This window comes from Symsagittifera roscoffensis, chromosome 1 (assembly GCF_963678635.1).
Source record: "Symsagittifera roscoffensis chromosome 1, txSymRosc1.1, whole genome shotgun sequence".
Classification (NCBI taxonomy): domain Eukaryota; kingdom Metazoa; phylum Xenacoelomorpha; order Acoela; family Convolutidae; genus Symsagittifera; species Symsagittifera roscoffensis.
The window spans coordinates 62,093,338-62,121,312 of NC_087062.1; the positions used below are offsets into that span (position 1 = coordinate 62,093,338).

General features: G+C 35.7%; 1 protein-coding gene and 1 long non-coding RNA gene across 2 annotated transcripts in view; one reads left to right on the forward strand and one right to left on the reverse strand.

Annotated features, from left to right (window-relative positions):
• LOC134846936 (zinc finger FYVE domain-containing protein 1-like) overlaps positions 1–27,975 on the reverse strand; it is a 436,861-nt gene that overhangs the window by 179,019 nt on the left and 229,867 nt on the right. The window lies entirely within an intron of this gene.
• Positions 1,761–27,102, forward strand: LOC134857271 (uncharacterized). Its single transcript, XR_010164893.1, has 3 exons — positions 1,761–1,828; positions 19,100–19,417; positions 27,049–27,102. It is a non-coding gene; the product is annotated as an uncharacterized LOC134857271 (long non-coding RNA).

A 27,975-nucleotide genomic window follows, 5' to 3' on the forward strand; every position in this document is an offset into this window, starting at 1 on the left:
TCAGAAATTGATTGTATTTCGGGTGAAAACACTTTTCACGGATGTAAAGAACAAATTGCAGTTCGCGATTTCAAAACTGAATTTCCTAAAATTGAATCACCATGGTGTGACTGCACAAGTTATTTTTGCAATGCTGGTCTTATAACTGACTATTATTACCCTGAAATTCAACTTTCTTATGTTATTGGTACCAATCAATCAAATCAAAACCCTCATTCAAGGATGATTAACATAGACACCAACGAAACTTCCGGTTACGGCTACAGTTTTAAGCAAATAGTGGAGGATGCGAAGCTAAGTCTTTCTTTTCCGATAAAATATACGAGGTCTTCAGCCGGACTCGAACCCCTCCGTTCATCTTACACTTACTTCATAAAACTGGCATATCGCGTAGTAGACAATGAACAACTCGTAGCTAGTAATTTTTCCGAGTTGTTGATAGATAAACAGACAGGTGTGAATGAATGCTACACGATGCCTGATTGGACGAGCCCTCCTAAGGATCTGAAGTGTAACTTTGCGGATTATCCAGAGAAAGAAAACTTGGAAATTCACTGTGATTGGAGTCGCTTTAAAACTGATAAAAGTCGTCTTCTGTTCTACAAAATTTGGTGCCGAAATATGAATTTAGGACCATTCGATCCAGATCACTTCACGACTCTTCAACTGGAAAAAGATCAATATCAGTTGAAACTAAATTTTCAGATAAAATTACAGTCTTGTCAAAGTTCGGCCATTTTATATAACTCAGTTTATGAAATTTCGGTTGCTGGGAATTTTTATAAGAACGGAGACAGCTCCAACTCAAGTTTCCTTCTCTCGATTCCAAATGCCGACCCCGTAAGACCAAATGTTGGAAGCCTTATTGACCCTGCACCCCTTTATAACAATACGCTCCACCAAATCACACTCAAACTAAATTGCAGGTTATTTCAATCTGGAAAACATAATTTGACTTCTTATCGCGTGCATGCTTTGAAACGACAAAGTGCTTCAGACTGGATTCCGAAAGCCGAGAAAAAGTGCCGAACAGATAAACGCACGTTTATGACAGCAGAGACGAGATCACCCGAGTCGTGGTTTACAAATGAGTATGAAATACCCAAAACTTGTCCAAAATTATCCCAACCTTGGAAAACTGCAATGCAGGACAGTGAAAAGTATATTTTATTTACGATTGGTTCTGATTCATACAATGATTGTCAAGTAAAAAATGATCTAAGAAAGCAAACGTGCAATGGTCCTTTGCTCCAATCAAGTGCATACATGTTTCATTTATATTTATTCACGTCCCCCGAACACTGTTCAATTACCCGATTGGGAACTAGAGCAACAAAACCGAAACCAGCTCCTGAACATGTTGATTTGACGACCATTTTGCAAATTTTCGCGCTTCTGAAGATTTCAGTTCTGATTTTACTATCGACTATCGGAATTGTTTGGAAACAAAGGCAGAAAAAGAAGAATTATTTCAAATCAAAGCATGAAAAATTATCCGAAATGAAATCCAAAGACTTGCTTTTTGATTACCGCAACCCTATTTGGATTAAAAAGTTCGGTCTTGAATTTAACACTTCATTTTATGTCTCAAAACAAAAAGAGTTTAACGATTTGAACGTCGAATTTCCATGTCCAACTCGAGAAGTCGCTATTTTAAAAATGAACTTCTACCGCAACCGCTTCTCTCAAAGACACTTGCCATTCGATCACGCGTTGGTATCACTTGATCACGTGGACAGTTGCCAGGCAAAGACTGAAGGGTACATTAATGCTAGTTACATTCCCGGCCCAAGAAACCATAATAAACAGGAATATATCATTACCCAAGGTTAGACATACCGATACCAGAACTTGCATTTTTGCTCAGTCTAGTTTTTCTACAAATCAAACACGAATTTAATTACTTACATTTTTCGTCAATTTAAACTCAAATTTACATTAATCCTGAATAAAACACGCTCTTCTTAAAAGGCAGCGAATTGAAATCTCAAAAATTAGGCAACTCTAATTTTTATACTTGTACCAAAAAAGTATCACCACTATACGTTTTTGAAGACAAACGATGCTATAAAAGAATCCCTATCTTTATTGTTTAGTATATAATTCCTTTCCAACCGGGTTAAAGGAAAGTTTGAAACTTGTTATCGTGTGTTAGAGTTGTTGAGTGTGAAAGCTTGAAACTGAAATTCATTATTTAAACAATTCTTCGTGGGCGAGCTGCGCGAATTTGGATAGAATTCTTGTGCGAGTGAATGAAAATATCAAAAGGTTAGTACTGCATTTGCTTCTTATTAATCTACTCCATAGAATTCAACTCACCAAACCAGAATCACAGCAAATATGTAATTCAAACAGACGACCTTGATTTAGAATTCTCAAAAGTATTCTCAGAATATATAAAAAGCATACAATATCATAACTCACAAAGAGCAAACTCCATATTCACCAATGAAGTTTTTGCAATAATATATAGTTATATCTCGATATTAGAAAACGAAATCCCAATCACAAATGTTTCACCGACAGAAACATCTAAACATATAAGAGTACGACATGAAATCACACTACTCTCTAGTTTTCTAAATATAATTAAAGAAAATTTCACGAAAGATGAAGTTTCACAACATACAAAACACGACTTACAAAAAATGTTGGCATGGTTCATAATAGATTATTTCACACATAATATTGATTTAATTTCACAAGCAAGAAAAAATTTTAGACCCCAAAACTCAAACGATGATACTGCCATCACAGAACAATCAGACTATGTTTGGGACCCCGAATGGTCTCATCCCGCATTCATAAACTTCCCACAATCAATCTCAAGTCAAGCAATAAGTACGATATCTTATGTAAGAGATTATGTAAGAGTAATACCATTAACCATTGATGCAACACCATTAAACTATAATACATTTTTACCTGATATGCAAAATAATAGTTTAAACTCCACAGTCATACACAATGAAAACTTCAATGGAACTAGAAATCTCACTCAACAAGATATCCAGACACCATCACACTTCATAAATGAAGAAATCGTACACACAACAACTACACAACAAAGTATTTCACCAATACGTCCAAATTTAACAACACCAAGAAATACAAACCCTTCACAAACACAAGTAACCTTACAATCAACCGTTAAACCTTCGGTTGCCCCAAAATATTCACACATGGATTATCAAACATACAGACCCATGACAATACCGTCAAAAACACGTAAAACGTTCACTAGAAACAATTTTGCAGAACATAATTATAATTACACACATCCATCAAAAACAAATTATCCCCCACGAAAAAATTTTAATAATTATACAAGATCTCGAAACTGGGATAACCCAATGGCACAAACTAATTCAGTAAACTTTCAAACAAATTTACATCCTTCACAGGATCGTAGTGAAAACTATCCATTTTTTCAACAAAATAAAAATAAAAAACAAACATCTTATCAAATGGATTACTTATCCTCAGATGATGATTTTTTACAACCAGATATATTTGCACCGTATAATCAAGAATATCGTGGACAAGGAGTACAGAAACCACATACAAATCATAGAATTTTTTCTCCACAACCGATAGATACACAAAATCAACAACCAATTCAGCAACAAAACCCAATTAATACACAATATTTTCAACCAATTCAGCAACAAAACCCAATGATCACACACTCGTATCAACCGACACAAATGCAAAATGAAATACCACTCCCATATTATCTTCAACAACACGAAATAACAAGAAATCAACTTTCAAATTTTTCTCAAATGCCAAATGCAGCAGAATCATTACAAATGACAATGAATCCATACCTTATGGGTGGATCATCAATAACATCAAATAAACCTTTAATGGTATTCACAGGAACAGACCCTGAATATTCTGTAGAAGACTATTTAAATGCAGTAACAGCAAATTTGATTTTAAATATAGGACCTGAACCAATTAATACGCCACTACATCAAAACTGGATACATCGACGCACAGCGTTGATACAAACAACTTTAGACGGCGCAGCCCAAAAATGGTTTTCAGTATTGCCTATAGAAATAAAATCAAATTGGAAAAGGTTTACACAAGAATTTTCAAAAATGTTTGACTCCGAAAGAAACAAACAACAACAAAGAGTTTTATGTAATGAAATTCTCAGATTACCAAATGAAACCATCAAGCAATTAGCAGTACGCATCGAAACACTAGTTCGAAAAGCATATTCATTAAATACACACGACTATAAAAACACAAGGATGACAGAAATCTTAATGATGACCTTAACACCGCAATTAAGAAAAATAGCAATAAAAAAGAGAGCATCCCATCCTTCTTCAAATCGAGAACCCGATTTAGATTTTCGAAAACTAGTAGACAAACTAGAACAAGCAGAAATCACAATGAAACTCGAAGAAACAGAAAATCTGAAATTACAATATGTTAACCGAATCGAAACAAATACCACAAGTATCAACAATATACAGGAATCAGATACAGACCTCGTTGAAAAAATCACTGAAATACTCAATTTTTACGAAAAACACCCAAACTTTAAAGGGAAACCATCTTTCAAAAAATGGTGTAATTATTGCCGACGATACGGACATAGTATTTCTGAATGTAGACAAAAACAGCAAGACAATCAAAATAAACCTCAAAAATATAAAGAACCAAATAAATCATTCTATCAATACATGAAAAAAGATCAAAATCTACCGAACAAAACTGTGTACAGCAACAACAGTTCAGGAAAACCACTCCCGAACAATAAAAATTATACAAGAAATCAATCACCATATAACTCAAGTTATAGAGGAAGATCACCAGAACGAAGAAATACGCAAAATTCATCACAAAATCACTACAATAGACCAAATAGTCGAAATAACTACTCCAGATCAAATTCAAATACAACACGATTTGTTCCTAGATCTAATTCCCAATCAAGAAATAATTACTATCCAAACAATCAATCACGAAATTCATCATACAATAGGAATAGAAACTACTCCAATAATTGGAATAGAAGTTATTCAAACAACCGAAACCAGAATTACCCGAACAATCGATCAAGGAATAACTCATATAATAGATCGAACTATAACAGACCAAACAATAATTACCAAAACAGATCACGAAATAATTCACAAAATCGACATTCAAGTTATAATAATCGTTATAGAAATTATTCCCAATCACCACACAGGAATAATAACCATTATAATAATTCTAATAATCGCCATAGAAGTAGTACACCCAAACATCAAAGGAATATAAATCAAGTGCAATCAAATCCAGAAACAACATCAGACCCTCCAGGTATTGACGACACAGTAAATGATATGTTACAACACAATCAAATAAACTGTGAATCATCAGACTCAGAAAGTGAAACAGAAAACACTATCTCCATCAATATGATAGCAGTCGAAAATGACTATGAACCTATTATATATGAACAACCATTTTCATCACACATATATGAAAATCAATCAGAACTCCTTCACAATTATTATATTGAACCCATCAATTCCACACCGACGACGCAAAAAACTAATGAAATTAACACTACAAATCAACCCAATGAGAATGACAAAACAAAATGCTTGAATACAAATCACATCTATCAAAACATACAAAAAGAACAACCCAAAGAAAAAATTTGGACAATACCATTTCTTTTAGAAAGTCCAAGAAGCAAAGAATTTCAACCACCAGATCTTGAAATTGATTTTCTAATTGATTCAGGAGCAGAATCAAATATAATAAACATTCCCACATGGAATGAAATAAAAACCTTACACCCAAAGCTAACACCTCTTGAAACCTCCAGTAAACTAGCAACAGCACAAGGATCAACATTGGTAAACTATGGAAAAATTCAATTATTTCTTCTCCCCACAAGAACAATGGAGCAAAATAAAATTTTAACTAAACCATTTAAACAAATATTCCATATCACTGATATTAAACACAATATCATTGGAATACCATTTATCTCTAAATACATACCAACAATCAACATATTAAACAGTAAAATACTAATCAAAGATAAATACACAAAAGCAAAAGACACATCCCTAACATTTTTTCAAAGATTAAACAAACAACCACCATTCTTTTCAAAATTTTATCCAATATATAACCAACAAAGAAAACACCTGAAACCACTATCAGGAAACATATATAATTTTTCAATAAAACAAGTTCACCAATATGATAAAAAACAAAACAAACAACAACTCTATATGTCAGATTTTGAATTCAAACCTATCCATAAGTTTTTCAAAATCACAATTTCATCCATAAAATATTTGAAAAACTCGAATTCAGATATTATTTCTCTACATGTATACAACAATACACCCTATCAAGTAACACTACCTTGAGGACTTTTAGGCTATTGCGAAACCAACGCTACAATATCACCAATATACGAAAAAGCATATCGCGTAAATAATATACTCTAATTATTAGATATTTGTCAATCCACAATTCTTAATGAAGAATTATCCATAAATAATATAATAAGTAACGAAAAAAGAAATACGGATTATTTCACAAAAACCCCATATTTCAAACCGACATTCAACATAAATAACTACACAGAGAATCAACAGAAATTTTTAACAATGTTTAATTTCCAACATTCACAAATAACACAAGACGAATTTGAAAAATTAGCCAAACAGCTAATTAAATACTCATCAGTCTATGCAACATCCAAATTTGATGTTGGCAAAATCAGCTCATCACTACATCTCCCATTAAAACCAGTTGCAGTTTTCAAAAAACAAAGAGCAAGTAAAGTACCAATTAATTTACACGATAAAGTGAACAGATTACTTGATATTTTAGAACAATACAATACAATCTCACCAGTAAATAAAGAAGAACAACCAAAAGGTAACACATTTATCAACCCTGTTATCATTCTAGCCAAAGGAGAATCATTAAAAATCGTTCTCGACGCTAGATACCTCAACTCACTCATAAATGAATCAAAATGTAATTGGCCTATTGAACCAATACAAGTTATTTTAACAAAAATAAACGGAAAATACTTTACAACCGCAGATATGAATAGTGCATACAATCAAATGCCATTAGATGAACAATCGCGACGTTTAACACAATTTGTTATTGGAAACCAACAGTATGAATTCAACCGCTTATTCTATGGAATATCCATAGGACCAGCAGCATTTTCAGCTTTTATGAGCAAAATTTTTCGACCACTAATACTCAAGAAAAACGCAATCACCTATTTAGACGATGTTTTTATGCAATCACAGACTAAAGAAGAAATGTTCAATGTTTTAGAACAATATCACCAAATACTTCAGAACGAAAATCTGAAGGCCGCCCCCGATAAATCACACTTTTTTTTGACAAGAGTAAAATTCTTAGGACATAATATAGAAAGAAAAACAATCACCCCATTAAAATCACGCATTGATGCTATTCAAAAACTCCAACCACCAACAAACAAAAAGAAAATCCAAGAATTCCTTGGAATGTTGAATTTTTTAAGTAAATATGTCTATAAAATGCAATTATACCTAAGACCATTTTATAATATACTTAGACAACAAAATAATTTTGAATGGAACACAGAACATCAAGCACGATTTGAAGAAATTAAAAAACTTCTAACTGAACAAATTTCAAACACAATTCCAGATTCAAATCAACCATTTTATGCAATGTGCGATGCTTCGAACTTTGGCATCGGCGCAGCGTTATTACAATCACATAATGGTACAAACAAAATGAACCTTATATCAGCAAACTCTCGATTATACACTCAAGCAGAGCTAAGACTCTCAACCCTAATGAGAGAATGTACAGCCATAATCTATACACTTACAGAATATGAATTTCTGATACTTGGATCAAAACATCCAACAGTTCTATTCACAGATCACAAACCAATCATTTTTCTCTTTACACAAAAATCTAATCCAAATCACCGAGTTTATAGATTTCAACTAATTCTAATGAAATTCCCAAACTTACATATAGTTTGGACAGCAGGAAAGAATCTTGCATTACCAGACACATTAAGTCGAAATACGCCACCGGAATTACTTACACATAAAACCACAGTTGAAATACCCAAAAATATAAAATTCTACCTTGCAAAAAACGAAACATCACCCCGACTAGAATGCAAATATGCAGTAAAAACTGACGTTGAACAATCACAGATAAACAATCTACAACACTTCCCACTTTATTTAGATTGTCAAAATAATCACTATGAAGTTGACCTACTTGGAACATCAACTTTTAAACCAATCCCATATTCACAATGGATAAAAAATAACACCCAACAAAAAAGAGTAAAACAACACTCGCATAAAAACGACCTTTTTCCACTAATTGAAAAAGAAAACCTAACTGATAAAATAAATTTATCAGGACCACAAACAAACGATTCAAAATACACAATAAATCAAATATTTGACCTTCATGACCCACTTGATACAATCCCTTTATCTAAATTAGAAATAGAAAACATTTTTCTCCCCCCAACAAAAACAATTACAATTTCAACATTGAAACAATACCAAAATCTTGACCCAGTAATTAGACAACTAAAATCATGGCACAAATATAAAACTAAACCCGTCAAGGCAGATACAACTATTTTAGGAAATAAAACACTCCTCCGATATTTTCGAAAATTCAATAATACAACAATTAACGAAAACACAGACCTTCTAGAATACAAATTAAATGAATCTACAGTTCCCTGTCTCCCTCTAAGTATGATTCTCATAGCTTTTAATATTTCACATACACAAAATATTAAAGGACACTCTGGATCAGAGAAAACATATTCAAATTTCATACAAAACTTTTATTTCCCAAATGCACCAATTTGGATAAAAGTACTATGCAATGATTGTATAGTATGTCAACTAAATAAACCTTATCCAAATCAAAAACAAATAGCACAAAAACAAGACTTTAAAGGACAAAGTTTGTATTTTAACCACCGTATCTCCTTTGATACAAAAGGACCAATTTCACCCTCATCCGAAGGAAACTCCTACATTATGGTAATTGTTGACGCGTTTACACATTATGTAGCACTTAACCCAGTACCACATTGTAACGCTTATTACGCTTACACAACACTCTATGAACACTGGATAGCCAAATTCGGACTACCAGAAATTTTCGTTACAGACAACGGTACAGAATTCATAAATAATGAAATCATCACACTATGTCATCTATATAACATCAAACACAAACCACGAACATCTCACGCACCTTGGACAAACGGCTTAGTCGAAGGTATGAACCGTTCATTACAAGAATATCTCAGATGTATCATCAATGGAAATGATACAAGATACACCGAATGGTCAGCAGATGTAAAATTATTTCCCTTAGCATATAATTCACAAATTACGACAACTCTAGGAATGTCACCATATGAAATGGTTTTTAACCAAAAGCCACGCAAACCAATAATGTTTACAGCAAACTCTCATAAAAACGCACAAGGTTATTGTCAACCAAATAAAGACTCAATATGTTATAACCTACCTTTACATACACACGATGAAGATCATTTTCATCACCCACAAATTCTTAAATTAGCCTCCGGTACACACACCGAATGGATTTTAAACAGAGATAAAAAACACAATGAAATTTACCAAAAAGTAACAAAAAAGTTGTTACAAAGGCAAAACATTAATGAACAAATAAATTCACGCTTTACACCAGCCTCCGATTTAAAATTTGGAACATTTGTTTTAATACCCAATTTTAATACTCAAAAAGGAATTTCAAAAAAATTACAACCCCTTCGTAAAGGACCATACCAAATAATTGCAAAACCCACTGATGTCACATATAAAATCACCGACTCAGACAAAAAAGAAATCGTTCAACACCGAAATAACCTATTACCTTATTATCCAAAAGAATACGCACTCCGCGAACTAACTCAATTATATTCTTTTACAGGTTTACAAGTTATTCAAAATGACCCACATACGGAAAATACAACAAAGGAACAAAAAGATTTTCACCTCAAAAACCAAATAACAAAATCAACCACCACAAAAAAACAATACAAAAAATCTAGATCAAAATACATCTCAAAAAGAAAGAAAAAATAGAAAAATGACAGAACAAATAATACCCCAAGAACAAATCGACAAATCAGAACATAGAGAGTCTTCACGACTTAGAAATCAACCACGTAAAAATTATAAATTATTCATCCCACAATCTAAAATATTAAAGAAAGTTGAATTTCAAAAACAACCTTAATTCTACATTTTATAATCTTTGCACCTCTGAAACATTTTACACTTTCATTTTTCAAAACAACATGCTGACAAACACGCAGCGATTCTAGTTCAAAATTAGCCAATAGGATTCATCCAATCCGTCACCTTCTATAACTCTAACACAAACCAACTAGACGAAAAATATCAAACTCCAGGCATATCTATAACTATAACTTTACGACCTCCAGGTCAAAAATAAGCAAACCACTCCAACTTGACAACTAAAATAAATATCACCATAATATCATAACCCTCCCTTATCTAATAAACCAAAGATCAACAATATTTCCCCAACTCAGACCTCAAATATCCCCCAAACAAATATGTTAAATTAGCCTAAAGTAAAAGAACGACAATTTTAATAAGCCTAAAGTATAAAAATCTCAAAAATACCCCAGATCATTTGACAAATGAAAATAAAGACAAAGAAGACCTCCCGATCACCATAAAAATTGCCCCCAACAATTTTTCACAAAACTCAACCCACTTGTCAAAAAACCAATAAATAATCCGACCACACTTGAAAATTGCCCCAAACAACAAAAAATATTCGATCAAGAAGTCATTTCGTAAATGTTCTTCTCTCAATCAGTCACTATAATTATCACAAACCTCAAACAATTTTTTACGATACTTAAAACTTTTATAATATTTCTTTTTGATATTATTGAATCTTTTGTAATAATTTTAATCATTTTTTGCATTATTTTTTTAATTTTCTATTCCCTATTTGAACTATACCTCCAACTTTCAAAAGCTATTGACTATATCCACAGGTACGATTCACAAAAACTTATCTAAATGATACGAACCATTTTTAGTAGAACCGATATTTTTTTACTATTTGTAATTTTTATAACATTTCTCTCATCCCTCATCTTGACAATATGCAAATGTATAAAAAAAGCAATCATCACATTCGCCCTAGCAACAATTCTCCTAATTCTTTTTTTAGAAGAATACTATAATAAACATAAACTTTTTCACTAAAAGAATAGACCAAAAAAAGCTATCAAAAATTGCTACCCAACAGTCACATAGTCAGTCTTCACCGACATCATCACAAGATAACCCAACAACACCTTTAACTACCCAAAATCCTCAAACATCTACACGAATTTCCTTTCAAGATAACCCATATACCTTTGAAGAACGACACGCTCGCTTATCAGAACCACTAGAACCAGTTCAACGACAAGCACCTCTAAGCGAACCAACATATAACTTATACCCAACACTACCACAAGAATTAAGTAGAATAAGAAATCCTAGTCAAAACCAAAATACAGTCGAAATAAATAGACAAATTATACATCCTCGACAAAACAGAAATTTTCAAACTCCCCGAGTTCATTTTGATATACCTCAATCCCCATCACAAAACACTCCAGAAAACCCCATTGGTATATTACCAGAAACCCCTACGCTTCTTTCACAACGTAGCACCTCAAGCCTACCATCAGATTACTTAGGTTCAACACCAACATCTGAACAAATACGTGAAAATCCCTTTAACCCCCCAAACCAGGCATCACGACTACCATATTGGACAACACATTCATTTACACAAGGTGAACTAAATTTAGTCAATGATCCAATAGATATTTCTACGGATACAACAACATCCTCATCACTACCAGAAACATTATCACTACCATCAACACCATCAATAAGCCAGATTTCACCACCACCTTTTAACTTAAATTTCCCAAATAACCTCGACGCTAGATATCGAGAACAATCATCAACAAATATTCCTTTAAGACTAGACTTGAATACATTCACAGCACCTCCACCATTATTTGGACAACACCTAGAAAGTAACCGACTCCACAATTGGGCACTAAATAGACTACAATATAGACAAGACATTCACGAAGACATTCGTGCTCATAACATCCAAATACTCCAACAGAATAGTCTACAATTAAAATTTGAAATCACGGTTAAATTAAACAACATTACTCAACATCCCTATCCATTAAATTCACCAAATATAACAGCTCAATCCCTACCTTCACCATTTATAACAACTGAAGTAATACACAAATACGACAGATATACCAAAAAGACAATTGGTTACATCACATTTTATAACCCATACTCAGGATTGTCATACACATGTATATTCTAAAAATTTTAATTTTTCTCCAACTCCTTTTTCTAATAACCTCAAATCAAAACATAAACCCTTCCCCCCGCACAGGACCACAAGATTTATTAGTAACACATTACGATTGTGAAGAAAACGAACAAAAAACACTACACAAATATGCAATAAATCAAGTATCACAATGCGAAACAGAACCACAAGCCATAGAAACAACAAATGTAATAGCGACACTCTATTCAAAAGCCCGAGCAACTACATTTATAGGATATAAATTCACAGCAACATTTTCCGAAAAGAAAGTACATTGTTCACAAGTCTCAAACGGAAATAAAAACCGACTTGACCATGAATCATTCTACCAGAGTAATATAGAACGACTTTTACATCTCAATCCCGAAGATTGTAAAAACGAGTTACTCCGACTAAACATCACAAAAAATAAAAACACAGATAGAAAGTTAGTATATTTCCAAGTTTTTTCAGATTCTGTACATCAAGCAGAACTTGAAAGATATCAAGGACATATGAAATTAGATGAAAAGTACCCATATAACGGCGCACACGGACGATTAACCTATGACATGCACGATAAACACTGGATACCACACATTGGTATAAATAACCCATCAAACTGCAAAGCAGACACAAAAAATAAAGGATACCAAGAAATAATGTTTTTCGATTGGAAAATACAACTCGAAAAAATTCAACTCACACGAGATTTATCAGACAACACAATGATCTATCAAGGAATTAGATTACCTTGTAAAAACGACCAAGGCTATTGTGACCCTACAACAAGAACACAAGCAACAATTGTTTGGTTCCCCGAAGACACATGTACAACATTTCAAGTAGCAAAAATACACGCTCGTATGATAAAATTTCACGAAAAATATTTTATACAATCAATACCATATGAACAAGTAAATCCATTACGAAAAATAAGTTCTAATTTTAGAAACATTCATAATATAGAAAATAAATTAACACGTTTTCAAATATATCAAGAAACAGAACTTGCATGTAAATACAGAAACCCACTTCACAAAACACAATACTCCGAAATACTAGTTGAATACGAAAAAGGATTCGACATGACCACTGGAAAAACAAAAGTCGACCCATACGCCACAAGTCATCCTCCAAATGAAGGAACATCATACATACCAGTTCATTTTCAAAAAAATACAGGTCAACCTGGTGGACATTTAAAGCCCCAAGACGATCAAAGCACACGTTTACAAGAACTATCACTAATGAATAGTACATATTTCGGTAATATCCACTATGATATTCACTTAGATATGAAACTAGACTACACAATTAGCCAAATTTTTTAAGAAATGTCACTCTCTGAATTAGAAACACTACACCAACTATGCGAATTAGAAAGAACACAAATATTACAATCACTTGCACTAGCAGTATTAAAAATACCCTACGCAGGATATTTACTATCAGGAAATAGATCAAATTTTTTAGACTATGAAGGAAACATTTTATGGTTTTATACTTGTACCAAAAAAGTATCACCACTATACGTTTTTGAAGACAAACGATGCTATAAAAGAATCCCTATCTTTTATAAGAACAAAGTACATTTCGTTGACACACTTTCAAGAAGAACCTATTTCTGGGATACCGCAGTCCCATGTGGATCAGAAAATAGCCACAATGTAGTACAAATAAACCCTGATGAAGATAAATATTACCTTCTCACCCCATATCCCACATTAATGCAATCACTCAAAAAATTTTCACCAGAAAGCATTCGCGCTATCGCTCGAAACCCAAATATAGACTTACAATCAATAGGAATATACTCAAAATCAGATATTCAACATCACATTAGAACACAACAATTCCAGGAATTATTAACACAAATGGACACAATACAAAGACAATCAATTGACCAAAACTTACGCAAACTTGCCGAAACCGCAGGATTTGCAGACATCTATACGCAAGACTATAGCGGATATTTTAAAGACATTAAAGATTATATATATCTAAAAGGTGAAAAATACCGTCCCCAAGATATATCACCTATCAATATTTTTAGCTTTGTTACACTCAAGAATGAAATTCTTGATTTTCTAGGATGGCCCTACTATATCTTAGAAAAACTGACTATTTTATACGCAATGTTTAACTTTATTGGATTTCTTTTTTCACTCTTAAAAGGAATCTATAACACATGTGCTATACACACACAAGTCAATAGACAAGCAAGTGTAGCACGCATACTATTTGCAGGATTTTTTGGAATTTTTCCTACATCAATAAACAAAATTCTTTTAGATGCACAAATAAAAGAATACAACACAAAAATAGCAACAAGACAGAACACATACGACGAAGAACATAACAATGTAGACACAACGCCAACAGCACCACAGTTACCACCCCTACCACATAACCATCCATTATCCCTAGTCCCACGTAATTTTCGAAACTTAGCAATAACACATAATCCAAATTTTAGACCAACCATATCACAAAGTCCCATCCAACATATAATGACACGCCACTCACAAGATGAAAATACTTATGAACAAATTATAGAACAACCCCATACCACCGCTTTTCAGTCTCAAAATAATAATTTTTTTAGCCCACGATGAGCCGACAACTTGGATCCCTACACCGTTCAAATTCCCACCCAACCAACCTCACTACTCCAATTACAATAATACCACTTTTTGCTTTCCCGCCACCCGATTTCCCAACCAGTAATGTAACATCAGGCATGAATTCCGATACTAATTCACACATCTCAGTTTTATACTCCACATCACAACTCAATAACCCGAATATTGAAACCCCCGATGAATTTGCCGACTCTGAACCATCTCCATCCAATAATTTTCACACCAACCCCTCAATTTTTTCCCAACCCCCTTTTCAACCAATGACACCAAATAACCCTGTCTCCACCAATTCTACACCCTCTTATGCTTCCCAAGTCACTCCAACCTATTCTTCACATCATTCAGACCGATCATCCAATTCTCCAGATACCCCCCAAATCTCCCCAGAACTAGATAATTTTATTACATTACAACAACAACCCTACCACCTTGATACCCCCACCATAAACCAAATTTCATCCACAATAGATTCATCCAACCCTCCTACCCCTACACCCTCTTCAATTTATACCGAATCATTAGCACCATCATCCACATCTACTGAATCTTCACTCAGCACTAATAAGGCTTACCGCACTTTTAAAAAAAAGTTCCCCAACCATCCTTTCCCAGCAAAACCAGGAACAGCCCGTGAATATATAAATCACCCAAATCACACTAATACAAAAGAATTTTTAGCTATCACCTTACCCTCATTTCCACAATATACCTTAAACACCCCTCACGACACTAACGAGACACGTAACTTTGTAGACGAACACGTTTTAATGCCTACCCTTCCTTGGACCTCATATTATCATTTTACTAATCCCCTTTGCTTACCTTTATCTAACACTCACATCGATATAGAACGAAATAAGGACATGCTATATCGACTCACTACACCACTAACACCTAGACAATTTACTTACATCGGATATAAAAAATCACTAAAAACATACACTGCACCCCGAGCTAACGAATATACGCTAGAATATTACGATCATAACATCATCAGAACTAACCAAGATCAATTCTTAGACGACGATCGCTTCGCTAACCCACAAATCACAGAAAAATTTTTCATTAAAACACCATATGTATTTACACTCAATATCTTTGACCGCAAATTTGACCACATCATTTCAGAAGCACTAACAGACACACAAGCTTACGAAAGTTTTAAAGAACGCTTCCAAATATTTCCACTAACCTTTCATTTCCTTGCACCACATGAAAGAGATTTGCACTGCTCACACGATATTATGTTGCGCACTAAACAAACTCACACATATACATATTATCGTTTTATCCAAAATCACTTCGACCTACACACTCCCTCCAGACAACCACACCACCGTTTTCAATTCATCAATTCCAAATACACCTCACCATTCTTTCTTAACTTCACATATTGCATTAAAGATACTAACCTTCATGGTATTCTTCGAAATTATGATCCCATAACCCAAATGTATATTTTTTGTCCCATCACCAAGACCTTCAACGCAGAAGAATCCCGACCCTTTCTTCTCCCACACGAATTTGTTCAACCTATAGAAATCCCCATTTTAGAATTCATCCACAACACTAAATTCAATCACAAATTATATAATCTAATCCAAAACACACCTTATGAGTTTGCAGTTGGCACTGAAGAACTAACCACCATTAAAGCACTTCAATTGCTTTGGCCACTGCTTCAAACTAAAAATATCATCCGCATCTTAGCTAAATTACTAACAACTTCAGATCTCATCCACGACATCTTCCCCCACGGTTTCTTCCCCGACGACTAACAGGTAAGTATGAACTATACATATTAGTAACTAGTTATTAAAATTAGAAACTAACCATTCTTTATTCATGTCTTCATTAGAATTTTAGCCTTCATCCAACGATCATCTGAAAAATTCACAAAAGAAAATGAAAATTGGAAACTTCTTCAAACTGTTTAAAACTCTATTAATTTTTTCCACCAAATAATTAAATAAAAATAATACCAATGCAATAATTTAATTTATAAATTTTTTCCCAAATGCAGTAAATCTAATAATGATGAAAATTTGTAACTTAATTTTCCCCAACAACTAGCAGTAAAATTGAAATTCTATGAAGTAAATTAATAAGAAGCAAATGCAGTACTAACCTTTTGATATTTTCATTCACTCGCACAAGAATTCTATCCAAATTCGCACAGCTCGCCCACGAAGAATTGTTTAAATAATGAATTTCAGTTTCAAGCTTTCACACTCAACAACTCTAACACACGATAACAAGTTTCAAACTTTCCTTTAACCCGGTTGGAAAGGAATTATATACTAAACAAAACTAACCAATGCAGCTTACTAAACACCACAACACATAGCATAACAGCATGACTAAGAAAAGGAAACCAACGGTACCCAAACCGGATTAACCCAGTTTAAAACTGGATAATTTATTCTTTTGAAGACTATTATAAAGTCTAAGAAAGAAATAATAAAACACAAAAAAGTCGAAAGACAAACCCATACCACAAACATATTGATTTTTGAAAAAAGAACACAACCAACAAAACATAAGAAAAACCACAACAAACCCAACATAAAACGTTGTCACATAACAGGACCTCTCACAAAAACCGCATGCTATCATACTCCCACTCCTGGCCTAACCCACCAGAAGAGGACGTCCTGAGCATGTTCTATAGCCGGCCTAACCCACCGCGCTACATCCACGCTTTGTGACACACACTCCTATTTTTAATAAGAGCTACTCAAGGGTGAGTAACTCTTCAAAATAACTGAACTAAAACAAAAAGCTTTTGTGAAAACAACTAACCAAAATCATTATTAAAAAACATTAAGCTAATAAAAGTTTTATAAAATGTAAATTATATTATGCAATATATAGATCAGCATACAACAGCAAAAACGAACATCCAAAGACAAAATGAACCCATTACACTCGAAAAAGAATGGCCAACCACAATCAATATGCCGCCCACAATCACAACTCAAAGGATTTAGAGTACGACTTGACTTCGCAGAAAAGGACTTCATTGAACTAGACCAATGACCACCTCGATGTTCAAGTATACGTACAGATCCGAGTAACCAGGCATCCCCTCCACGCACAATCTCCACGCCATTCCCAGACAAGATCAAACACAAAGAAGTTCTCATCAATGAAACAGAAAAACCTGACATAGCCAACCATTCTGAAATCAGATTTGAGTTTGTTGCGAAAACCCAGTCGTTGTCTTGAGAAGACACAACGATTGAATCTGGGACTTCTCTAATAAGAAAACCCAGAAGAAATAAGATGTTCGCCAAATACCAACGTCCATCATCCATCCTTTGAATTGCAGAAAGACTATTCTAAAAAACTCTGTAAAACCCGGATGGGTGGAACCTGATCTAAACTACATTTTATGATTGGATAAATTAGATATTTTACCACTGTAAAGTATTTAATATTAACCAATCATGATCCATCTAACTAACAACCCACTTATTTGTAAGTGCTGAAATTACTTGTAATTTCAGCACCAGAGAGATTTGAATTTAACTTAGACATTAGTTGACTCTCCAAGAAGACTTCAGCAACCGCAATAAACCAGTATACCCTAGATCTATTGAGCCTAGCAGAGACTAGTTAAACAACCTGAGACTAGATAGTATAAGAGTAAGATTAGGATTGGTATTAGACTAAGAAGTTGCACGAATCTATCCGGCCGAAAATAAGATAGCGTGACGAGCAGACGGTGTACCCTATCCGAAATTACTCTATGAGTTATACACTTCGGTCCTAACTCAGTTTCTCTGGAAAAAAGTGTTTTGAGAGTAAAAAACAAAAACATACAAAATTCCCGAAAGTATTTTGTCAGATTTTTGCGTGGACAGTTGCGTGGACTGTCCACGTAATCTGACAAAATTCTCGAAAGTATTTTGTCAGATTTTTTTGGAAAGCTATTTTTTCAATTCGAGCTCAGATTTTTCTCCCTGATTATGATGCTGGTTCTGATACTAAATTGTTTTTAGACCCTATGACATCTACTGTTAACGATTTCCTTCACGTGATATACGACCAAATCATACTTATAGTAGTCCGAATTTACACTGAGGAAGAGGAAAACCTGATGCTGACTGGTCAAAACAAGAATAAAAATGACCCAAAAGCGTCTTTTAAATACTACCCCGACTTCCAAGAGGAAGATGAGTATATAGTAGTCGAGGATTTTCATATTCGGAATAAGTCTTGGCAGCGAGTAGGGGAGAATTGTCGTGAACTGATTTTGAAAAAGCGTGATAACTTCGCTGTGAAAAGAAGAGTCATTCAGTTCAATGTTGATTTGACAGGTGCAGTATTCAATTTTTTGAGAGAACTAAATTTACATCCTTTATCTTAACAAGTTCAAATTTTACAATTTCTTCGAGGAATAGTGCAAACATAACTTTTTGTTACGACACTAAAGCTATGTGATATGCGTTGCGATATCGGTTGAAAACAAGTTGTAATTCAATACTGTATTTGGAATATTGAATTTAGGTTTTCTTTTTCTTTTTGTTTTCTTTTGTTACTGAGAGCTAGATCAGTGTTACGAACTCTGATCTCTCACTGATTCTCAATGTCATCACTCATTATGACCTTGAGCATACCATAAAAGTAATGAGTAAGCACCATAGGTTGGTTGTGCATACATAGACAAATACTGCTACTGCAGTAGCGGTATGACACACCCCCCTCGGTGGAAGAAATAAATTATACAACGTAAGTAGGATAATTTATTTAAAAAGAGTTCAATGTACTCAGTTCATAGGAAATTCTCTTGGTTAATTGACGGTTTAGTTTATGGAATTCTCAGTTTTCTTCCAACTCTATTTCCCAACTCGGGTTCCATTCAACCCCATCGTCTAGTGTAGCATACCCAAATTTTCGCATGAAGAGGTGTCTTTCGAGTCGTCTCACTTTTGATTCCAATGGTCTATCGCTTCGATCCTTGAAGTCTCTTAGTTGATTTCTGTATTCCTTAAGTGCTTCCTTCAGGAGTCCTCCCCCTGTGAGATTTTCTGATATCCTCTTAATTGAATGTTTTATCGGGTCTCCAAAGCGTTTAGGTTCTTTGTTTTTCGTTTGCCTGGAGCTTCGTCTGATACCCGACTCTTCAGTACCCGACTCGTCCGAAAATCGTTGTGGTGGTTCGAAAGTTGTATCTTTTTCCGAAATTTGTTGGGGATTTTCTCGGATTTCGTCTGCAACTCGCTGTACTCCTCTTTTTAGCAATTGGTCTGCATACTTTTCCCACTCGGACGGTGCCAAATTGCGATTGTGGAATGTGTCGACTATGTCCTCTAGGGGATTGTGGGTGTCAATACATTTCAATTTCGACCACTGTTTTGGTTTCGGTGTAGAACTTGACTGATTTTTGGTGTCTAATTTTTCCGGCCTTGATGTCGATTGCTCTTGTTCCGGGTTGACTGCCGTCGCATTTTGGCTTGTCCCCTGTTGCAGCTTGTTTCGATTTTTCTTTTCTTTCCCGTTCTTTTCCGACTTCTTGGTGTCGTTTTCCTCTATAGATGATTTTGGGCCCGCCAAATTGGGTTTTGCTCTTTTGACTGCCAAGTTCAGACCTCCCCCTGCTTCTGTGTCTTTTGAAGTCACTATTGCTTGTTTCTTTTGAAAACGCTCTATGGAATTCATCGCATCTGCGATCTCCATTTCTTCTTGTAGTTCTTCATCTGATCCCAGCTCCTCGAGTAGTTCTGGGGAACTGATCCTCTTAAACTTTTTTGTAGGTTCCACCGATGGACTTTTACTCGTGCTTCGTTGTTTTTCTTGTGTCAGCACCGTTTTTGATTGTGCAATATCCGATTTCCTATAAATCGAGCCAGTGGACGTCTTGATTGTTGAGTCTGTTTCAAAAGCAATTTTCCCTTTTAGTTGTCTGGTTAATGCTTGTCCGCTTTTTCTTAGTGGGTCCTTTCTGAGTATTGTTTTAGGTGGTGATTTACATTGATTTTCCACCTTGTCCTCCACAAATCCTTTCTCCCAAGAATAAATCATCTCCTTTCGAAGATCGGGATTGAGTAGTCCTGTCTCATCCACTAATTTTCTGATATCGTTTTTAGCCGCATCTCTTCTCTCGTTGTTCCATCGGGCGTTCGCCTCCAACAACTCCTTTAGTGCTTTGGCCCTTTCTTTGTCTCTGTCCGATGTTAACTGCTGCTTGTGCAGTGGGCTTGTACCCCTACTGAGTTGTCCCTTGCGTACTATTTTGAGGTTCTCTCTCGACTGATCAATTCTACGTTTCAATTGAGAAGCCGTCAGTGCTGAGCGTTCCAAGTGTTGTTTGTCTAAATAGTCAGAATCATTTAAAAACCTATCCCTCACAATTTTAAATTCCGTTTTTGGTAGTCTGCAAAAATGTGCTTGAAACGGAGATACTTGAATGGTTTTCTGCTTGTTCCACCGTAAATCTCTCATTATAGTACTAAGACATAATTTGATTGATTTATTATTTTCTTCGAGCATCATCACCCCCAGTCTTCTTTTTATAGTTTGGATTGTACGTTCGACCAAACCACAACCTCTGTGGTCCCCCACCGGACAGAATTTTTGCTCGATATTGAGTTCCGAACAGAATTTTTTTTAGCGTTTTTCCCTTAAAACCTGAAAATTGGTCCGAACGAATTGATTCAGGAACTCCATGCGTGTCGATATATGATATCAAGAATTTTACTGCGCACTTCCCACTTGTAGATTTCGTAACCTTCACTGATGGAAATTTTGAGAATCGATCTATCGCTACTAAAAGGTAGATTTTTTTTCCTTTTTGGTTTTCTATGGGCCCCGCGTAATCTAATTGTACTTCCTGTCCCGGCTGCGTGAGCAGTGGCAGTGGTTTTGACGTATTTTTCGAAATAAGATATTTTACATTCTTACCATATCTGGTACAGCTACGGCACTCCTCTGCCAGATTCACAATGTCCTTATTCATGTGTGGCCACCACAGGTATTGCGCTGCTCCCAGCATAGCCTCTTGGCCTGGATGCCCTCGATGTATTCTTTTTAGAACAGCTTGTCTTAGTTGTACTGGGACTGCTAGCCGGTTATTCACCAAGATGCAGTCGTCCTGAACTGCCATCTATGACCACAACGGATTCGTATAAGGTCCCATTAATTCAAACCCTTGTTTGTCCCCTCTTTCTATCACTCGTCTGAGGCGGTCCATCCACGTGTCTTCTGTGGTCAATTCTGCTAGGAAACTTTTGTCGAACAGTTTTGCTAAATTGTCCAGGGTCTCTACTTGTTGCTGCTTTTGCAGTTTTGTTTTTCCCAGTCCCTTCGGCGGTTCTATCGAGCACACTTCTTCTTCACTCTCCGCCTCTTCTGTAGTCGTCAGGTCCATCTCTATTACCTGCACCTCACTGAGTTTCCGTTCCGCCGATGCGATTGGTTTAGTCAACGCTGAACTCGATTCATGTTCCGATCTGTCCTTGACTTCTTGGGTGTGTGCCACCAGTTCTCTATTTTCCCGTATATTGTCTTCTCCGCCTATTAGTTGCCACAATGAGAGTAGTCTTTGATCTGCTTCTCTTTGTTGATCCGGTTCAAGCTGCCATTTCACCCGTGATGCATGTCGTGTTTCACTGTCGGAGCTATCTCTGTTTTTCCGGCCCCTCTAATTATTTTCCTTGTACGCTGAACTGTCTCTGTGATCCCCTCCTCTTCCGAAAGTTCGTTTGTGTTGGATAGTGAGCGGTTCCATTTTGGATCCATTAGACTCTCTTCGCGTTCCTCATTTCGCCAATCTTGTGGTGAGGCCGACCACCAGTCGTATGATCTGTTTTCTGACATCTCGATCCTTGAGTCTTTTTTTTTTTTAATTTCTGGTACTGGTTGTTTTACGATTTTGGAATTATTTAAGACTGACTGTTTGTTGGGTTGATTTGACGAAAAAGTGATCTCTTTATGTTGAACTGCTGTGTTTAGCTGTTTTTGCAGTCGTGAAAACTGTTTTCTCTCGTTCCGGTCGAGCTTTGTTCGTTTTTGACCGTTTTGGTTGCTATAGCAACCATTACTTGATGACTGTTTCTTTGCATTCCTTCTAGAACATTCTAGAACGTTTTCGTTCCGGTTGAGCGACCCAGTTTCTTTAAGCCTACTGTTCCAGCAGTCGAACGTTTCATGAAAGGAGTTTATTGTCGCTACTACAAACTTTTCGTCTAATTCTGATTCGGGCCAGGGATCATTGAAAGGATCACGCGATAAATAATCAACTATACCCATGTCCCTCCCCGGAATGTGAACTATTTTGAACTGATATGGCAGTAACCGGTCAACCCACCGGGTTAAACGTGATTGGTTGGTCTTGTTCGATTTGTTACCATCCAATGCTGTTGTAAGTGCTTTATGATCAGTTGCAATGGTAAATGGTTTTCCCAAGAGGTAGTGTTTATATCTATCTACTGCCCAAACAACTGCCAATAACTCCAATTCATTTGTTGAATATTTTTTTTCTTGGGCATTTAGGTATCGGGATGCGAATGAAATTGGGACCCACAGGCCTTCATCATTTTGTTGTTCTAAAGTAGCCCCTAGCCCATCATGGCTAGCATCGCATTTAACTCGTGTTTCTCGGGTCGCATCGTAATAATGTACCTTTATTATACTTGCCACAGCTTCTTTTATAGCATCAAATACTACCGTGTGTTCATCCCCCCACTCACATTTTTTTACCGGGAGTTTCATGTTTTTTAACTTTTTCTTTTGATTCTCTTCTTTTAGAAGTGGTCTCAATTTTTCAGTCAGACTTGCTGCGTTAGGTATAAATTTAGCTAAGTGATTTATACTTCCCAGGAATTACCTTAGCTGTTTAAGCAATTTCGGCGGGTTCAAATTTACTACCGCTTCCGTTTTAGTGATTTTTGGTTTAACCCCCGCTTCTGAGAGATGATGACCCAACCAATTCACTTCTTGTTTGAAAAATTCGCATTTTGATAGTTTCAATGCCAAATTTTCCGCATCCAATTTTTTTGATACTTCTTCTACCAAGTTTCCATGTTCAATTTCACTTCTCTTTGACACAATTAGTATGTCATCCAGAAAACGGAACGCATTTTAAGCGTGGTTGATGGTTCTATCCATGGTCTTTCGAAATTCAGCTGGCATATCTGCTAAACCGTAGAGCCCTGTCAAGAATCTGTAGGTTCCAGTTGCTTTTCCACTCACAATGTTGAAGTTGTATTGTCTAGCTGTATCAGCAGCCAATTTTAATTGACTGTACGCATATTTTAAATCTAACACCGAAAAATATAGCGTACCCTTTTTGTTTTCAGCCACAATCTGGCTTACCCCATCAATGAGTTCATCTACATTCGGCATTTGGTATTTATTTTTGAACAATTGTCTATTGATTGGTTTCGTGTCCATTGCCAATTTTATTGAATCGTCTTTCTTTACTGTTATCACAATCGGAGCGATAAAGCAATCACTTGTACATTTATCGAGTTTTGTTATATGACCTTCTGTCAACAACTTCTCGATTTCTTTTTCGACTTTATCTTGTATATGAATCGGGATTCTTCTCCCCTTTTCTTGAATCGGACTTAATGGATATTTAAATTTTGAACTGACAATGTGATTTTTCGAAATACCTTGTCTTTCAAATAAGTTTTTAAATTGAGTGAAAAATTTTCCTTTCCAACCTTCTGAATGCTCGCACATGAGCACGTCAAACCTGGTGAGTTCCTTGGGCGCTGGTTTTTGTGTAGTAACTATTCCCACTTGTCCTTGCAAGTCTAGTCCCATGATACATCTGGTCTTTCGTTCTGATACCAGAAAGGTGGCGCCTTTTACCTCCCAGCCCGCTGACCTCAGGTTGGTCTTTAGGGCTCCCAGTATACTGATCGGTTGTTTGTTGTAGTCCACGAATTTGGTTTGTAAATTCAGTTTGTCTGACGGAATGAATCTTACTTTGTTTGATTTTTCCATAATTTCCTTCGTTGTTGCCCAGTTGAGGAATGAAACTGGACTTCCTGTGTCCACTGTTAATTGAATTATTTGGTTATTTATTCGTACCATGGCCTTTAGTGATTTTACACGATTCAATGTTGGATCGCGAGAATCGAATCTATTTTCTGAACTCGTAACATTTTTCCGTTTGATTTGTTCCTCATTTCATTGATTCGATCTTTCACATATTTTGAAACTCTCTCGTTTTCCGGTTGATAGGTTTGTACCGAGATAACTTCAAATTCACTACATGACCCAACACTTTCACTTATCTGATCGCATTCCTCTACCGATCCTTCCGAGTCTTCCGCAACCTCACTTACTTGTTGGGATCTGCACATTTTAGCGAAATGATTGGGTTTACCACAGTGTTTACAGGTTTTCCCCATTGCTGGGCAATTTTTCAGGTATCCCTGGTCAAACGTCCTTCCACGTCTATTACATGGTTTCGTTTTCATGTTTTGATTCTTGTTATTGTTTTGTCTTTTTTTCGATTCCCTTCTGTTTGGAGTCTTGTTCGTCCCCGACATATTTCGAACTGCCATTACAGGTTCTTGTTTAATTCTCACACCCGAGGTGTAATTGCTACTTGATCCCCCTGTCGCCGCAGCATTAGTCTTTTGAAACGCCATTGTGGTTAACTTGCTATGTTCGAATTTTATAGCCCTTTTCAGAACCTCTTCCGGGTCTAGAGTCTCGAATGTCAGCGTGTCCTGCAATGTCATGTTTTTCATTTTTGAAATGAACAGATCTCGGACTATTTCATTTTCCAATGCTCCCAGTTCTGATCGGGCTGCTTGTGCAGTTAACGCTGCGTGAAATAATTCCAGAGATTCTCCAGATTCTTGCATTCTCGTAAATAGCTTATATCTTTCGTATGTTACACATTTTACCTTTTGAAACGAGACTTCTGCCAAATCTGTAATTTCCCTGAACGTCATTTTCGATATTTCAGCATGCGGGTTCTTTTGTAGGAATCTCTTCTTTCCCTCTGTGCCCAAAGACAAAAATAATCTGGACACCAATTTCTTTTGTACTTCGTTGTAGAAGACATTGTGTCCGACTCGTGGGCCTCTTGTCTTTCTCTCTTCGTTCTCCAATACTATTCTATCTATAGCTAGCTTATCTCTGAGAATCCTAGCGTTCCTCGCATCTTCATTCTCTCCGTCTCTGGGTGTTTATGGGCGTGGTGGTGGTTCCTCTAATATGTCTTTTGGTTCTTCCAAAATGATCTCTATGTTCACATTTTCTCTGACCGTAACCGCCATGAGAAATTGTTCGAACCAGATTTTGAATTGCCACGGAGGGTCTAGATTCGCTGACGCCCAAAATACCGGAATTCCCATATCCGTTCTGTTATCTTGAGCTGCGAATCCTGCTGGCTGCGCCATGTGATATGCGTTGCGATATCGGTTGAAAACAAGGTGTAATTCAATACTGTATATGGAATATTGAATTTAGGTTTTCTTATTCTTTTTGTTTTCTTTTGTTACTGAGAGCTAGATCAGTGTTACGAACTCTGATCTCTCACTGATTCTCAATGTCATCTTTCATTATGACCTTGAGCATACCGTAAAAGTAATGAGTAAGCACCATAGGTTGGTTGTGCATACATAGACAAATACTGCTACTGCAGTAGCGGTATGACAAGCTAACAGAAAATTGTTGTTCCGACCACGAAGTGGGAAAAACTTTAGTTGTATGTTCAGAGTTGAAACCGAGCCCGGGCCTCATTTTTAGGATATTTTGTTAGAAACTATGTTTTAGTATCTCCTCCCAAACCTACCACACCCCCCCCCACCCACACACACTAACAACAGTAGGAAATTGGAAAAATAATCATTAAAAAGATTTCACTTTTTGCTGAATATTTTGCACTATTTTTAATCGCAAATCATGCTCTACTAAACTGGGCATTTTGTTTTATCTTAACATTTGTTTAAAGCCTAGCCCTTCCTATTATGTTGATTTATAGCGCTGGAGACCAAGAACATCACCATCGACTCACTGGATTTCATCTTGCACCAGATAAAGATCTTGGACAAACTGGTGAAAGATCATTTTCTTACAAGCAGAGATGAGACCAAGTTCCTAGCCCACTGCAGGACTGGCACTAAATTGAGTGGCTTTTTCGTGGCCTTGTACAGACTAATCAAAGAGGCAGAGGTACTTGAGATTTGAACCCAGCTATTACACTGAGTTTTTCAACCTAATACCAGTAGCGTGCCGAGGGAGGGGGGTCCCTCTCAATTCTGATTGCCAAATTTTTCCAAAACCTCAAAATTTTTCTAAAGGCGCCTTTGGCGCCAATTTGACTAATTTTGAAGGGGGGAACGCAAGCGGTCAAAATTTAAGAACTTTTCGGTCAAAGTTTATGAAAATTGAAGGCTCAACAAAATTACACCCTCAGAATATTTTTCACAAGAGCAAGTATTATGATGTACGTTCAATAAAGAAAAATTATGGTTTTTGCTCTATGTTTGAACTTCACGTGTATGAGATTTGTAAACCAATGGCTGAAAATTTAAGAAGAGAACAAGATAAGAACTGTTATTAGCATAATTAAGTCAAATCTTATAATGATATTGATGAATAATTGACAAGAAAAGTAAAAAAAACAGATTGCTTACAAACAAATCAAAAGAAAACTTGAGTGTTAAGAAAAAAACTCGAAGCCTTCACAAAAACTTCCCTTGACAAAAGTTTAATTTTGAGTAGTCTTCATTGTAAGAGAAGTGAGCTAAATGATTCGGAACCAAAACTTACAAAACCATTTTTCCAAAACTACATGCACGAAAGTGAACAATTGTCAAACTTGTTTTGACGCAATTAAGAAAGAGAAATTAAAATAAACAAGGATAGGCGGTTACCTTTTTTTCAAATTAGTGTCATTTTTTTTCCT